This window comes from Dendrobates tinctorius, unplaced genomic scaffold (assembly GCF_039654945.1).
Source record: "Dendrobates tinctorius isolate UK_male_01 unplaced genomic scaffold, ASM3965494v1 ptg000064l, whole genome shotgun sequence".
Classification (NCBI taxonomy): Eukaryota; Metazoa; Chordata; class Amphibia; order Anura; family Dendrobatidae; genus Dendrobates; species Dendrobates tinctorius.
Window position 1 is genome coordinate 61,364,937 of NW_027361732.1, and position 15,880 is coordinate 61,380,816.

The following is a 15,880-nucleotide window of genomic DNA, read 5'->3' on the forward strand; positions in this document are numbered from 1 at the left end:
GTCAGTATTGTCTTTTGCTTCCTCCCCTGCCCAGGAGCTGTGGTATGTTCTGTACACGGTCAGACACAGGGGTGAGTATGTCTGACCATGTATGGAGCATACTACATCTCCTGGGCAAGGGAGGAAGCAAAAGACAATACTGACATTACAACAGTGGATCGCAGTGGATACATTTTGTGAGGTAAAATATTTCACAAACTGTTTTTAAAAAAATATTTTACATCACAAAATGTATCTTCTGCAATCTCCTGCTGTAATGTCAGTATTGTCTTTTGCTTCTTCCCCTGCCCATGAGCTGTTGTATGTTCGGTACATGGTCAGACACGTGGGAAAACCCCTTTAAAAAGCAAATATCAACGTCAACATGGCTCCTCCTAAAAAGTATGCCAATGACAATGAAAGGAAAACAGCAAAGGCTCAAAGTCAAAGACAACAAAGGGCAAATGAGACTATTGAAGAGCAACAGCATCGCTGGGACAAAAACAATGCATATAAGCGTATGATTTAAGCACATGAGTCCCTTGATGCAAAAGTCATTAGATTATCACAGGATGCTATTAGGCAGCATTGCAAACAGATAGCTGCAGTCTTAACAGCAATACCATGCTCACAAGATGACCAATTGGAACCAGCATACCACACCATCGAGTTTAAAACTTCAAATTGTATGAGGTTAACTAAGAAGGCACTTCCCAATGCAAGCTACTTCAGGAACAATGTCCATTGGCCACAGCAAGAAGACTGTCACACGATGTAGAACCACACCACCTATAGCGACAAGCTGAAATAGAAAGCCAGAGAGAAGTGCAACTACAACAGCTAAGGCCTCTTTCACACTTCAGTTTTTTGCATCAGTTATAATCCGCCAAAAAGGCGGACAAGCGGATCCGTTCTCAACTGATGTGAACGGATGGCACAGGATCCGTTTTCAGACGGATCCTGAAAATGAAGAAATTTAAAGGAATCGCTGGCCGGGAAGGAGAGAGAGAGAGAGAGAGAGAGAGAGAGAGAGAGAGAGAGAGAGAGAGAGAGAGAGAAGAATTCAAAAAGTTGTTGACAGGAGAAAGTTAATTCAGCAAAAATTTCCTGGACAATATTCACAGTATCAACAGTTCTTTTGCTTTTGCTTCCATGGGAGCAAGTATTTCACCACTACCTGGATATGGCCCATACTGCTTTCGCATACATAGCCAGATCTGTCATTGAACAGGCACACTACATCCAACAGATGAAGACCAACCAAAATTTGCTCAACTTTATATACTGAATACCGCTAATGCAAATGAACTCAGACTAAAAAAAAACAGAATGAAAAATGTCATCCTACATTGATGAACAGTATTGCTGAGGAACTGAATGCTATCAATTTATTTGCTGCTGCCTATCAAATGCTATGTGATGTTGAACAACAAGAACAGATCAAAGCTCATCAAAATTGAACTGTCATACCAACCATCACAATAGCTATTAAGCAAGAATGGACTAAAGATCCATGGCTATACAACAACCCAACAGTGATTAAAGTTGCAGTTGTCTTTCAAAATGAAGATGGTGACCCTCTCTTCAATTGAGACATATTAATTCATTTAAAACTTGATCCACGCAACCCTCTGGCTCCCAAAACCCAATTTATCAGCATTCTCCATAGCAATTTGGATGCTTTTCTGTATCCTATCTTTTTACCTTATGCAGACCAAGGTTGGCATCACTTTCTAAAACAGCAGGGAAATAGTGCCCGAAGAATAACTTAACTTCAGTACTATAGCTTTTTGTTATCGTTTTAATCCACGATTCAATGGTGGCAAACTCACACATCAATATTTGGTTGATGCATACATCAAAATCGAGGCAAGTCATCTACATTACATCAGAATGCATCAGAAAGATTTAAAAGTGGAAGATTACTGCCTCCTACAAGAACATTTACTAAAAAATCTATTGAAACAAGCATCCTAATTGGAAAGACAGTAATTTTGCCATCATCTTTTGAAAGCAGTCCAAGAAACATGCAACAGTGCTACCAGAATGCTATGTGCACAGTAGCAAAGTATGGTCGACCAGATCTGTTTGTCACCATGACATGCAATCCCAAGTGGACTGAGATTACACAAAATTTAGAACCGTGGCAACATGTGAAACATGGGCCAGACTTTGTGGCACATGTTTTTAACCCCTTAACCCCCAAGGGTGGTTCATGACTGGGCCAATTTTTACAATTCTGACCACTGTCCCTTTATAACTCTGAAAAGCTTCCATGGATCCCACTGATTCTGACATTTTTTTCTCGTGACATATTGTACTTCATGTTAGTGGTAAAATTTCATTCAAATAACTTGGGTTTATTTGTGAAAAAAATAGAAATTTTGCAAAAATGTTGAAAATTTCCCAATTTTCCATCTTTGAATTTTTATGCCCTTAAGTCACAGAGATATGGCACACAAAAAACTTAATAAATAACCTTTCACATATGTTTACTTTACATAAGCACAATTTTGGAACCAACAATTTTTTTGTTAGGAAGTTATAAGGGTTAAAAGTTGACCAGCGATTTCTCATTTTTGCAACACCATTTTATTTTTATGGACCACATCACATTTGAAGTCACTTTGAGGGGTCTATATGATAGAAAATACCCAAAAGTGACTCCATTCTAAAAACTGCAACCCGCAAGGTGCTCAAAACCATATTCAAGGAGTTTATTAACCCTTCAGGTGCTTCACAGGAATTTTTTGAATGTTTAAAAAAATGAACATTTAACTTTTTTTAACAAAAATATTACTTCAGGTCCAATTTTTTTTTATTTTACCAAGAGTAACAGGAGAAACTGGACTGCAAAAGTTATTGTGCAATTTGTCCTGAGTACACTGATACCTGATATGTGGGGGGGAACCACTGTTTCGGCGCATGGCAGAGATCAGAAGGAAAGGAGCCCCATTTGACTTTTTCAATGCAAAATAGGCTGGAATTCTGATCGGACACCATGTCACGTTTGGCGAGCCCCTGACATACCTAAACAGTGGAAACCCCGCACAAGTAACCCCATTTTGGAAACTAGACCCCCCAAGAAACTTATCTAGATATGTGGTGAGAACTTTGAACCCCCAAGTTCTTCACAGAAGTTTATAACGTACAGCCGTATAATTAAAAAATCATATTTTTTCCACAAAAATTATCTTTTCACCCTCAATTTTTATTTTTCCAAGGGTAACAGGACCCCAAAAGTTATTGTGCAATTTGTCCTGAGTACGCTGATACCCCATATGTGGGGGTAAACCACTATTTGGGCACATGGCAGAGCTCGGAAGGGAAGCAGCGCCATTTGACTTTTTTGGGCTGGAATTGGGATTGGACACCATGCCGCATTTGGAAAGCCCCTGATGTACCTAAACAGTGGAAACCTCCCACAAATAACAACATTTTGGAAACTTGACCCCCAAAGGAACTTATCTAGATGTGTGGTGAGCACTTTGAACCCCCCAAGGGCTTCACAGAAGTTTATAATGCCCGAGCATGAAAATAAAACAATCATATTTTTTCCACAAACATGATCTTTTAGTCCCCAATTTTTTTATTTTCCCAATGGTAACAGGAGAAATTGGACCCCAAAAGTTGTTGTCCAATTTGTCCTGAGTACGCTGATACCCCATATGAGGGAGAAAACTACTGTATGGGGACACGTCGGGGTTCGGAAGGGAAGTAGTGACATTTTGGAATGCAGACTTTGATGGAATGGTCGGCGGGTGTCATGTTGCCTTTGGAGAGCCCCTGATGTACCTAAACAGTGGAACCCCCCTCAAGTGACCGCAGTTTGGAAACTAGACCCCCTAAGGAACTTATCTAGATGTGTGGTGAGCACTTTGAACCCCCCAGTGCTTCAAAGAAGTTTATAACGCCCGGGCGTGAAAATAAAAAAAATCATATATTTTTCCACAAACATGATCTTTTAGTCCCCATTTTTTTTATTTTCCCAAGGGTAACAGGAGAAATTGGACCCAAAAAGTTGTTGTCCAATTTGTCCTGAGTATGCTGATACCCCATACGTGGGAGAAAACTACTGTATGGGGACACGTCGGGGCTCGGAAGGGAAGTAATGACGTTTTGGAATGCAGACTTTGATGGATTGGTCTGCGGTTGTCATGTCATATTATTTTCCACAGAAATGATATTTTTGCCCCATTTTTTTATTTTCCTAAGGGTGCCAAAAGAAATTGGACCCCAAAAGTTGTTTTGCAATTTGTCGTGAGTATGCTGATAGCCCATATGTGGGGGTAAAACACTGTTTGGGCACATGGCAGAGCTTGGAAGGGAAGGAGCACCATTTGACTTTTTCAACGCAGAATTGGCTGGAATTGAGATCAGATGCCATGTTGCGTTTGGAGAGCACCTGATGTGCCCAAACAGTGGAAACACCCCAATTCTAACTCCAGCCCTAACCCCAATACACCCCTAACCCTAGCCCTAACCCTAACCCTAGCCTTAGCCCTAACCCTAGCCCTAACCCTAGCCATAGCCCTAGTCCTAACCCTAGCCCTAACCCTAGCCCTAGCCCTAACCCTAACCCTAACCCTAATGGGAAAATGGAAATAAATACATTTTTTTAATTTTATTATTTTTCCCTAACTAAGGGGTTGATAAAGGGGGGTTTGATTTACTATTTATGGCGCTTTTTTTGTTTGGCAGCTGTCATACGCTAAAAGACGCTTTTTATTGTAAAAATAGTTTTTGCATCACCACATTTTCAGAGCTATAATTTTTCCATATTTTGATCCACTGAGTCTTATGAGGTCTTATTTTTTGTGGGACGAGTTAACGTTTTTATTGGTTCCATTTTCGGACACGTGACATTTTTTATCGCTTTTTATTCTGATTTTTGGGACGCAGAATGAATAAAAACCAGCATTTCAAGAATTTCTTTTGGGGGGTGCGTTTACACCATTCCACATGTGGTAAAATTGATAAGGCGGTTTTATTCTTCGGGTCAATACGGTTACAGCGATACCTCATTTTTGTCTTTTTTTATGTTTTGGCGCTTTTATGCAATGAAAACAATTTTATATAAAAAATAATTATTTTTGCATCGCTTTATTCTGCGAGCTATAACATTTTTACTTTTTCACTGATGATGCTGAATGGTGGCTCCTTTTTTGCGGGACAAAATGACGTTTTCTGCGGTACCATGGATATTTATATGTGTCTTTTTGATCGCGCGTTATTGCACTTTTTGTTCGGCGGTATGATGATAAAGCTTTATTTTTTGGTTTGTTTTTTATTTTTATTTTTTAAGGGGTTCGCTAAAGGGGTTAACTAATGGGACAATTTTCTGGGCGGGTCGTTACGGACGCGGCAATACTAAATATGTGTACTTTTATTGTTTTCTTTATTTCCAAAAAATGAATTTATTAGGGAATATTTTTTTTTTTTATTTAGCGATTTTTTATAAATTATTTTTAGACTTTTTTTTTACTTTATTACAATGTCCCAGGGGGGACATAACTGTCATATGACAGATCGCTGATCTGTCACATCACAGATCGCTGTGACAGATCAGTGAGCTGTCACAGGCAGTGCTGCAGGCTTCCTCGTGCCTGTGATTTGCAGGCACTGAGGAAGCTGGCTCCCTGCAGGCCCCCGAAGGTCCCCGCCACCATTTTGGATTCGGGGACCTGCAGGGAAGGAGACCCCTGCAGCAGCAGCGCTGCACATTGCGCTGCTGCGGGGGTTTCAGGGAAGCACGGAGGGAGCCCCCTCCCACCCGATGCTTCCCTAAACCCACGGTACACTGCGATCGTGTTTGATCGCAGTATGCCAGGGGTTAACGTGTCGGGGGCGGTCCATGACCACCCCTGACACATAGTGCCGGGTGTCAGCTGTGATAATCAGCTGACATCCGGCCGCGATCAGCGGCGCTCACCACGTGGGCACCGCTGATCGCTATGACGTATTATCCCGTCCCTGGGGATAAAGTCCCAGGGCACAAGGACGGGATAATACATCATATGGCAGAAGGTGGTTAAAATTAAACTTGATTCTCTATTAGTAGACATCAACAATGGCTTATTTGGAGAGGTCACTGCAGCCGTCCATGTCAGTTTCAAAAGCGCGGTCTGCCACACGCACATATTTTAATAATCCTTGAAAGCAATTCAAAAATAAGAACTGAAAAAGACATCAACAACATAGTATGGGCAGAAATTCCTGATGAAACAAAATACCCTGAGCTGCACAACATTGTTATTAAGAATATGATTCATGGTCCCTGTGGAGAAGCCAATCCTAACTCTCCCTGTATGAATAATGGGAAGTGTTCCAAAGGTTTCCCCAAAAAATACCAAAAATATACCATCAAAAAAAGGACGGCTATCCAAGTTACCGCAGAAACATTGGGAGAACATATGAGCATCATTCAAAGACAATTACACAAAGGAGGAAGAAAAAGACCAGATTTTTCAATGTATCCGCGCTGACCACACAAGGACAGAATTATTCTTTATAGCTTTATTGTGCAGACGCGTCTCGTGGCAGATCTGCCACTTCCTCAGGGCGCAAGGAACTTTGGCCTTGAGGAAGTGGCAGATCTGCCACGAGACGCTTCGGCACAATAAAGCTATAAAGAATATTTCTGTCCTTGTGTGGTCAGCACGGATAGATCGAAAAACCCGGTCTTTTTCTTCCTCCTTTGTGACATTGGTATCTACTGGAGTCTGCAGCGGCCACTGGTTCCTTTCACATTCTGCAAGGGGTTGTGACTGTTCACAACCTGTAAAGATGAGTGCACTAACCGTGTATTGTCACCCAAAAAATCACTTTTATCGTCCTATGTGCGCTCTCTTTCCTTAATTTCAAAGACAATTAATAATTAATCGATTGTTCCATATAATCCCTGTTTGCTCAAAAAATGCAACTGCCACATTAATGTGGAAATCTGTGCTTCCATCCAAAGTGTAAAATATTTGTTTAAATATGTATACAAATGACACGACAAGCTAATATTGAAAAAGTTCAAAGAGGTATCAAACATGATGAAACAAGCCAATTTGTTGATTTGAGATACGTCAGCGTGCCAGAAGCTGCATGGAGAATATTTGCTTTTCTAATGCTTAATTAATCTCATGCCATATTCACCTAGCGGTACACCTGCCTAACTCTCAGCCACTATATTTTCATGAAGACGATCCCATTGACAACATTCAACAAAATCTGCATAATAATTCCAGACTAATGGCGTACTTCAATCTTTATAAGATCGACCTAAATGCACATCAATAATACTACCGAGAAATTCCTGAGCACTAGGTTTGGAAACAAGGCACATGGGAACCCAGAAAGCGACGAGGCGAAAAAGTAATTAGAAGAATGTATACAGTTAGTGTGAAAGACCAAGAGCGATATTATTTACGTTTGTTATCATTGCATGTAAAAGGCCCAACAAGTTTTGAGAGCGTTACATCCGAAAATGGTGTTATACATCAAACATTTAAAGATGCTGCATTAGCACTAGGATTATTCATAAATGACAGCGTCTGGAAAAATACTATAATAGATGCCACCATTCTAAACATGCCTACACAACTTCAAGAGATGTTTGCTTACATCTGTGTTTTCGGACCACTTACCAATCTCCTAGAGTTGTGGAATGAGTTTAAGGGCCCCGTCACACACAGAGAAATCGCTAGCGAGATCGCTGATTTTGTGACGCCTCAGCGATTTCTCCAGCGATATCGTTGTGTGTGATGGGGCTCAGCGACCGGCCCCCCTGCCGAGTATTGCTGATCATGCAGCATCATCCTGGGCCATTTTTTTATCGTTGGTCTCCGCTGACCAGCGCGCATCACTGTGTGTGGCAGCGAGAGACCAGCGATCAGCAACGCTGGTTTTCAACGTGAACATCGGGTAACTAAGAGCCGCGTGGTTCTTAGTTACCTGATGTTTACATTGGATACCAGCGTGCATGTTGGTATCTAGGGTAAACAGCGGGTATCCAAGAGCCGCGCGGCTCTTAGATACCCACTGTTTACATTGGAAACCAGCTTGCTGTCTGGTCCTGATCGCTAGAGACACATAGACAGCTCACCAGCGATCAGCCTAACGATGTCCCAACAATCCCATCCATGTCAGATCATTGGTGGGATCGCTGGGACATCGTTATGTGTAACGGGGCCTTAAGGAACATTTTTTAAAAGACTACTGTCAAAGATACCACAATAACACAGAAGATTGCATCAATTGTGAAGGCTACGCTATGAGAGATGTGCAAGATGTGATGCTAATTCATGGGAAGTCTTTTGACGTTTTCAGTTTACCATGACCAACAGATAAAAAAAAGTCAGCCTCAAGAGGACTATGATAAGGAATATGAGTTGACAAAGGCTGCAGAGATGAAAGAAACTCTGAATCAGGAGCAACATTTTGCATACCAGTCTATACTTCAAGCTTTACAAGACACCACATTAACACCTAAGTGCTTCTTTATTGATGGCCCTGGTGGCAGTGCAAAAACCTACCTATACCATCTACTCATACATTATGTATGAGGACAAGGAGATGTTGTTTCACCTGCAGCCACAACAGGAATAGCAGCTAACTTGCTACGAGGAGGACGAACAATGCACTCACTCTACGGTATACCAATTCCTATCAATGAAACATCTGTTTCCAGGATTAAAAGTGGTACCAACGCCACCAAAAAGTTACAACATACTAAGCTTTTCATCATTGATGAGTGCACAATGGCACAAAACCATGCTTTGAATGTCATTGATAGACTTCTTCGTGATGTCATGACAACACATGTTGCTGACAAAAATCAAGTACCCTTTGGTGGTAAAGTTTTCATTTTTGGAGAAGACTTCAGGCAATGCCTTCCTGTACTTGCTAATGCCACAAGAACAGAAATTATAGACTCCTGTGATAAATATTCAAAAAACTGGAAAAACTTTATAAGACTGCTACTATTCAACAGCATGTGCTCCAGTGATCCAGAATACAGCAGTTGATTGCTTAAACTAGGCAACGGTGAGCTGTCAAATGAACACAACCTTGGAGATGATGTCATAGAAATGCCTCCTGACATCCTCTGCACTGGCTGTTTAGTGACTGACATCAATGGACAAAACATTCCCATAAATGGTAATGACAATGTTAACACTGCAGCATAACATGCAATACTTTTTCCAAAAAATGAGGATGTACAACTTCTCAACTCTCAAATAATGGATAGAATGAGTGGTGAGTACGTTGTATATACAAGCGACGATTCCATGGATGCTGATGACGATGATGAACGTGAACAGTACCCAGTAGAATTTTTAAATTCTCTGATGCCAACAGCAATGCCATCACATAGGCCCCAACTTAAAATTGGCACCATTGTCATGCTACTGTGAAACCTAAATACCAACAAAGGTCTCTGCAATGGAACTCGGCTGATTGTCACTGCCTTACACCCCAACGTCATACAGGCTAAAGTGATTTCTGGACCAGCATTTGGACATGGACAGCTATACGTTGCTTTCTCCAGAGCGAAGCAACGCTCTCATGTCAAAGTGAAAGTTATTAATACACCACTTCAAGGAAAGTTGTTATGTAATAGTGATAACATTTTTACAAGGAATGTTGCTTATAAAAATGTTTTAAATTAATCTTTTTAATTTGTAATATGATTAATAGATACCGTGTATGATTTATAGGTAGATGGTAGATAAATATCACATAGATATGCATACATAGTATAATAAATGCATAGATATTTTATCTAGATATACATATGACATAGACATAGATAGGTTGGTAGATAAAATATTGTAAGGTGATCACAGGGGAGATATGTGTCATCCAGTTTCTAAAACTTGGTGATATGAACCCGGATTTAATGCTCCAGTGACACAGATGCTGAGACTTAAATTAACTTTAACAGGGCTGGGTTTTTAATGAACAGCTAAAGAGATGGGTGGGATGGTTGTTCACCTTATCTCCACCTCAGGGTGTGGTCCATACAAATAGATAGATATAAATATACATAGATATATAAATAGAAAGCTAGATAGATATGAGATACATAGATACTGTAGATCATAGTTGCATATGACATTCATTGATAGATCATTGATACATATGAGATACATCAATGATAGAAACATACATAGATGAGAGATAGAAATGACATACATACACTAAATATACATTGAAACACATAGAGAAATAACAGATGATAGAGACATAGATGATAGATCAATATAAAATACATATATAATATATAGATATAGGGATAGAGAGATATGCATAGATTATGCAATAAAATGTGTTTTTTTGTCGTTATGTGGATACAATGTAAATGTCGTAAATTTTTCCATATTAACAAAATGTTACCTTTACCTACCATAGGAAAGAGCAGACATAGGGGAGGAGACAGCTCAAATGAGAGAACACATGAGGGAAGAAGACAGTACAGTGGTGGAGAGAGAGAGAACAGACAAGGGGAGAGTGCATGGGGTACACAGGTCAAAGAAGAGATGACGTGAAAGGAAAAGATAGTAGATGGGGCGAGAGAAAGCGCATAGGGGTAAGAGAGGCAGAGCACAGGGGGGAAGCTACTCAAACGGGATACCACATGAGGGGAGAACACAGCACCGGATGGAGAGAGACAACAGACAAGGGGGATAGCACATGGGGTAGACAGGTCAAAGAAAAGAGCACAGACAGGAGATGTCAGCACATGGGGAAAGAGAGAGTGGATAGGTGGGTGAGCACATGGGAGAGATTCTCAACGCTACAAAGCCTACCCCCATCGCGACATTACCGCCCTACCAATGCAATAGCATTGGGCCTCCTTCTAGTTCTATATAATGAAGTTGCTTATTTTTCACGATTTTACATTTGGACCACACTAACAGTGCAACTTCTCCAGTGACAACTCCTCTGCAGAGATTACAACAAAGACATATTTTGCTTCTCTCTATTTGCACCACATTATATTGCTCACCACTGTTCCCCTTACATATTAATAATGCCACATTTGCACCCTATAGATGGTAAAATTGTCCCCTAGAAAACATTAATGCCTTAAGCAAATGCCTTAGAAAACAGTGACCACATTTTTCCTCTTTGACGGCCACAATAATATTTAATAATGTCCACTGAGTTCTCCAATGTACAGCTCCTCTATACACAGTATGATGGGTCCACATCTCCTTTGTAGAGAGTGTGATGTCCCCACAGCTCCCCTGTACATAGTATGTTGGACCCACAGCTCAGCAATACACAGTATGATAACCCCACAGTTCTTCAATCCATAGTATGATGTCTTCATTGCTCCTGCAAAACACAGTATAATGACCCCTATCAAAACCCTCACACTGTATAATGGCCTCCACAGTAGAACCCACACTGTATAATGCCTCCTACACTGTATAAAGCCCCTACAATGTATAATGACCCACACAGTAGTTCCCACACCAGCCCTCAAGCTTTACAGTGGCTCCCGCATTAGCCAAAATACTGTATGATGGTACCTACAGTAGGCCACAAACTATTTAATAGCCCTTACATTAGCCCCCAAGCTGTATAATTGCCAAGGCATCAGCACTCAAACTGTAAATTATCTCTACATTAGCAACCATGCTGTATAATGGCCCAGCATTAGCCTCCAAACTGCATACTGGCCCTCACCTTAGCCTCAAAATTGCATAATTGCTCCTGCATAAGCCCAAAAACTGTTTAATGGCCATTGGATTACCCCCTAAAATGTGTATATAAAAAAAGAACTTTGCCAACAAAGAACACACCAGTAAAAATATCAGATGACTCTTGAAGGGAGAAAATGAAGTGCTATGTTTAGGAAGAAAAGGAGAGTGGTGGTCGTGGGGGATTCCCTACTCAGAGGAACAGAAGCCTATATCTGCTGACCGTAAATTATGTCACGAGAAGTGTGCTGCCCAAATCAAAGATGTGTCTGATAGGGTATCAAGAGTCTTCAGTGGTAAAGATGACTACCCAAGCCTATTAATACAAGTAGGAGCAATGATATGGCAAGAAAGGACCTGGAAACTATAGGCAGAAACTTAGAAGACCCACGCTGGAAAGTGAAGGAAATTTTAGTACAGGTCATCTTCTCATCCATCTTGCCAGTAGATGGACATGAACCAAGGAGATTGAACAGGATTCTACAGGTGAACAACTGGCTACGTCAATGATGCTGTGTGCAACATTTTGGGTTTCTTGACCATGGAGTGAATAACCTGCATGATGGGAAAAAACAGGAAAAAACATATTTGGTAGATGCCTTGCTACACTCATCAGGAGAGCTTTAAACTAGGGCAATATGGGATGGGAAATATACTGCCAGAAAAAAATATGCAGTTAATTAATTCTTTTGAGAACCCTGCTAATAGAGGTGTAAAGGAAGAACAAAAACAGCAAACTTTAACCAAAAATAGAGGAGCAAGAGAAGCCGACTACAAAGTAAAACTAAAACTATTATACACATGCTTGTAATACAAACCTTGAAGGTTAAAACTTGTTTATTAAAAACAGGATTAACAAGAAGGAAGGAGGCATTGCATTGTATTATAGGAAAACGTATATCTCCACAGAGATCAAAGCTTCAGAGACTGGTAGCACTGTAGAAACTGTTTGGGTAAGGGTCCCGTTTCACTTAATGACGCACCAGCGATCCTGACAACGATACGACCTGGTAAGGATCGCTGGTGCGTCGCTAAAGATCACTAGTAAGCTGCCAAACATGCAGATCTCTTCAGCGACGCAGCAACGATCCAGTGATCAAACACAGCGAAGTGCGCTGGCCAACAGGACGCCGACGATGAAAAAATGGCTCAGGACATTCCTGCACAATCAGAGATATCCAGCAGGGGGGCTGGTCGCTGCTTCGTGTCACATGTAGCGGGATTGCAGGCGAGATCACTGTTGCGTCACAAAATCGGTGATGCAATCGCGATCTCGCTAGTAGAGTTGAGCGATACCAGCCGATACTTGAAAATATCGGATCAGAATGGATTGGCCGATCTTAAAAAAAGTATCGGTATCGCCGATTCCGATACCGGGAACCAATGCAAGTCAATGGGGCCAAAATATCGGAATAAAAAAAACCCCTTTCTTTCCTTGTAGGTTAATTCTACATGAAGAAAAACAACTAAGAATAATGTAGAATGTATTGTGGGAGGTGGAGGAGACATTAAAGCCATAGAGGTTTAGCCCAATCAAATGGAATAGCAGGAATTAAACTTTTTTTTTAAAGACGTTAGGAGTTACAAAGATATTGACTATGTTAGCCTCATTTATATTTTGCCAGACATGTATGTCTTCTTCTTCTTTCTTCTTTCTTCTTCTTTCTTATTCTTCTTCCTTTTTTTACCTTCTTCTTCTTCTTCTTATTCCTTTTTTTACATTCTTCTTCTTCTTCCTTTTTTTACATTCTTCTACTTCCTTTTTTACATTCTTCTTCTTATTCCTTTTTTTACATTCTTCTTCTTCTTCCTTTTTTTAAATTCTTCTACTTCCTTTTTTTACATTCTTCTTCTTCTTCCTTTTCTTACATTCTTCATATTCTTCTTATTCAACAATTATTATTCTACATATTCAACTTCTTCATCCTCTTCCTATTCTTCTTCATCATATTCTTATTTGTGTCAGGCATTCCTGTAGTTGTTATCTAGAAAAGTTAGAAGTTTACACCTTCCGTTCTGCCTGTCACAAAAGATTTACAACAGGATTTGTCCGCGTTCAGTTTGGCCTGCAGCAGCAGGCCTTTTCCAGGGGCACCACGAGGAGGAACGGACTCACCCCCATACACTGCTTAGTCTTCTTCTGCTTATAAATAAGATAATATCATTTGCTCAGAGTATTAGTCTTATGCTTAATGTTCTTCTGCTTTGTTTTTTTATGCTTCTTTGTCTTCTCTCTCTTGTTGTTCTGCATCTTGGTGGTTGTCTTCCTGTTCTTTGTCCTCTTGAACCAGCTGACGGTACTGGCACCCGGAGGGGCAGCAGAAGGAACAAGAGCCAATGGCACTACCGAGGACCAGCTGACGGTGCTGGAACCCGGTTACTAAGCAGGAGGTACCTGTGCTACAAAGCACTACCAAGGACCAGCAGACGTTGCCGGAACTCGGATACCGAGATGGAGGCACCTAGGCCAAAGGCTTTGCCGAGAACCAGCTGACGGTGCTGGAACCCGGATGGGTAGCATAAGCTGCAAGAGCAAATGGAAATAGCGAGGACCAGCTGACAGTGCTGGCACCCGGAGGGGCAGCAGAAGGAATAAGCCAATGGCACAACCGAGGACCAGCTGACGGTGCTGGAACACGGTTACTAAGCAGGAGGTACCTGTGCTACAAAGCACTACCAAGGACCAGCAGACGTTGTCGGAACTCGGATACCGAGATGGAGGCACCTAGGCCAAAGGCTCTGCCGAGAACCAGCTGACGGTGCTGGAACCCGGATGGGTAGCATAAGCTGCAAGAGCAAATGGAAATAGCGAGGACCAGCTGACAGTGCTGGCACCCGGAGGGGCAGCAGAAGGAATAAGAGCCAATGGCACAACCGAGGACCAGCTGACGGTGCTGGAACACGGTTACTAAGCAGGAGGTACCTGTGCTACAAAGCACTACCAAGGACCAGCAGACGTTGCCAGAACTCGGATACCGAGATGGAGGCACCTAGGCCAAAGGCTCTGCTGAGAACCAGCTGATGGTGCTGGAACCCGGAGGGGCAGCTGAAGTTACCCCTGAAAAGCAAAGTTGGCATGCCGCAAGCTGGCCGCAATTACCGAATCACACAGTCCTACAGGGGGTGCTTGTCCTACTGGCACTACGGAACAAGCCTTTCTTACCAGAACCCGCAGTCCACATAGGAAGCACCTAAACAGCTGGCACCCTAGCCTCGGCTAACCCAACTGCAACACGACATGGCAACTTGGGGTGGCAAACTGACATTGACACTTCCCGGAAACAGCAGGCAGGGCTGGAACCAAGCTGGGCAGGAGGGAGTACCCGTGCCAAAGTCAGTTATGAGCAGCAACTGGCGATGTTGGAGCCCAGGGACAAGCACTTAGCAGGCTGAGGCCTGATGTGCTGTCAATTGGGAGGCAGCAGGACAGATTGCCATCAAAACAGCAGGGGAACAGCTGACGTTACTGAACCCCACAAACACAGGAGCTAGTGTTTTACTCTGTGAAGACGGCACTTCAGAGCAACAACTGGCTGTGTTGAAGCCCAGGGACAAGCACGGAGCAGGCTGAGGCTGCATTGAAGAAATTTTAAGATCGGTTGTAGACTTCTACTAATTTTAACCAAGCTCCACTTAGGCCTGTGGCTTCACTGATTTTCGTATTTCCCCTGTCCTCCAACCCCGCCAGTTACAGCTCCGAAGTGGCGTCTGCACAATCCACACTTGTTCCTGTGTTACAGGTGTTCAGTCCGGTCAGTTAATCCCCTGATGTGTGTCCGGCAATGTTGCCTGCTCTGTCCACATTCCCATAACTACTTATGGGAATGTAGACAGAGCAGGCAACATTGCCGGACACACATCAGGGGATTAACTGACCGGACTGAACACCCGGAACACAGGAACAAGTGTGGATTGTGCAGACGCCACTTCGGAGCTGTAACTGGCGGGGTTGGAGGACAGGGGAAATACGAAAATCAATGAAGGCACAGGCCTAAGTGGATCACGGTTAAAAATCAGTAGTAGTAGGACTGTGTAGGCAGCAGGAGACTTTGCCATCCACACAGCAGGGGATCAGCTGGCAGTGCTGAACCCCACTAACACTTGAACGAATGTGTTTGGCTCTGTGGAGATGACACTTCTGAACACCAACTGACGCTGTTGGAGCCCAGGATCAGGCATGGAGCAGGCTGGGGCCTACTGGA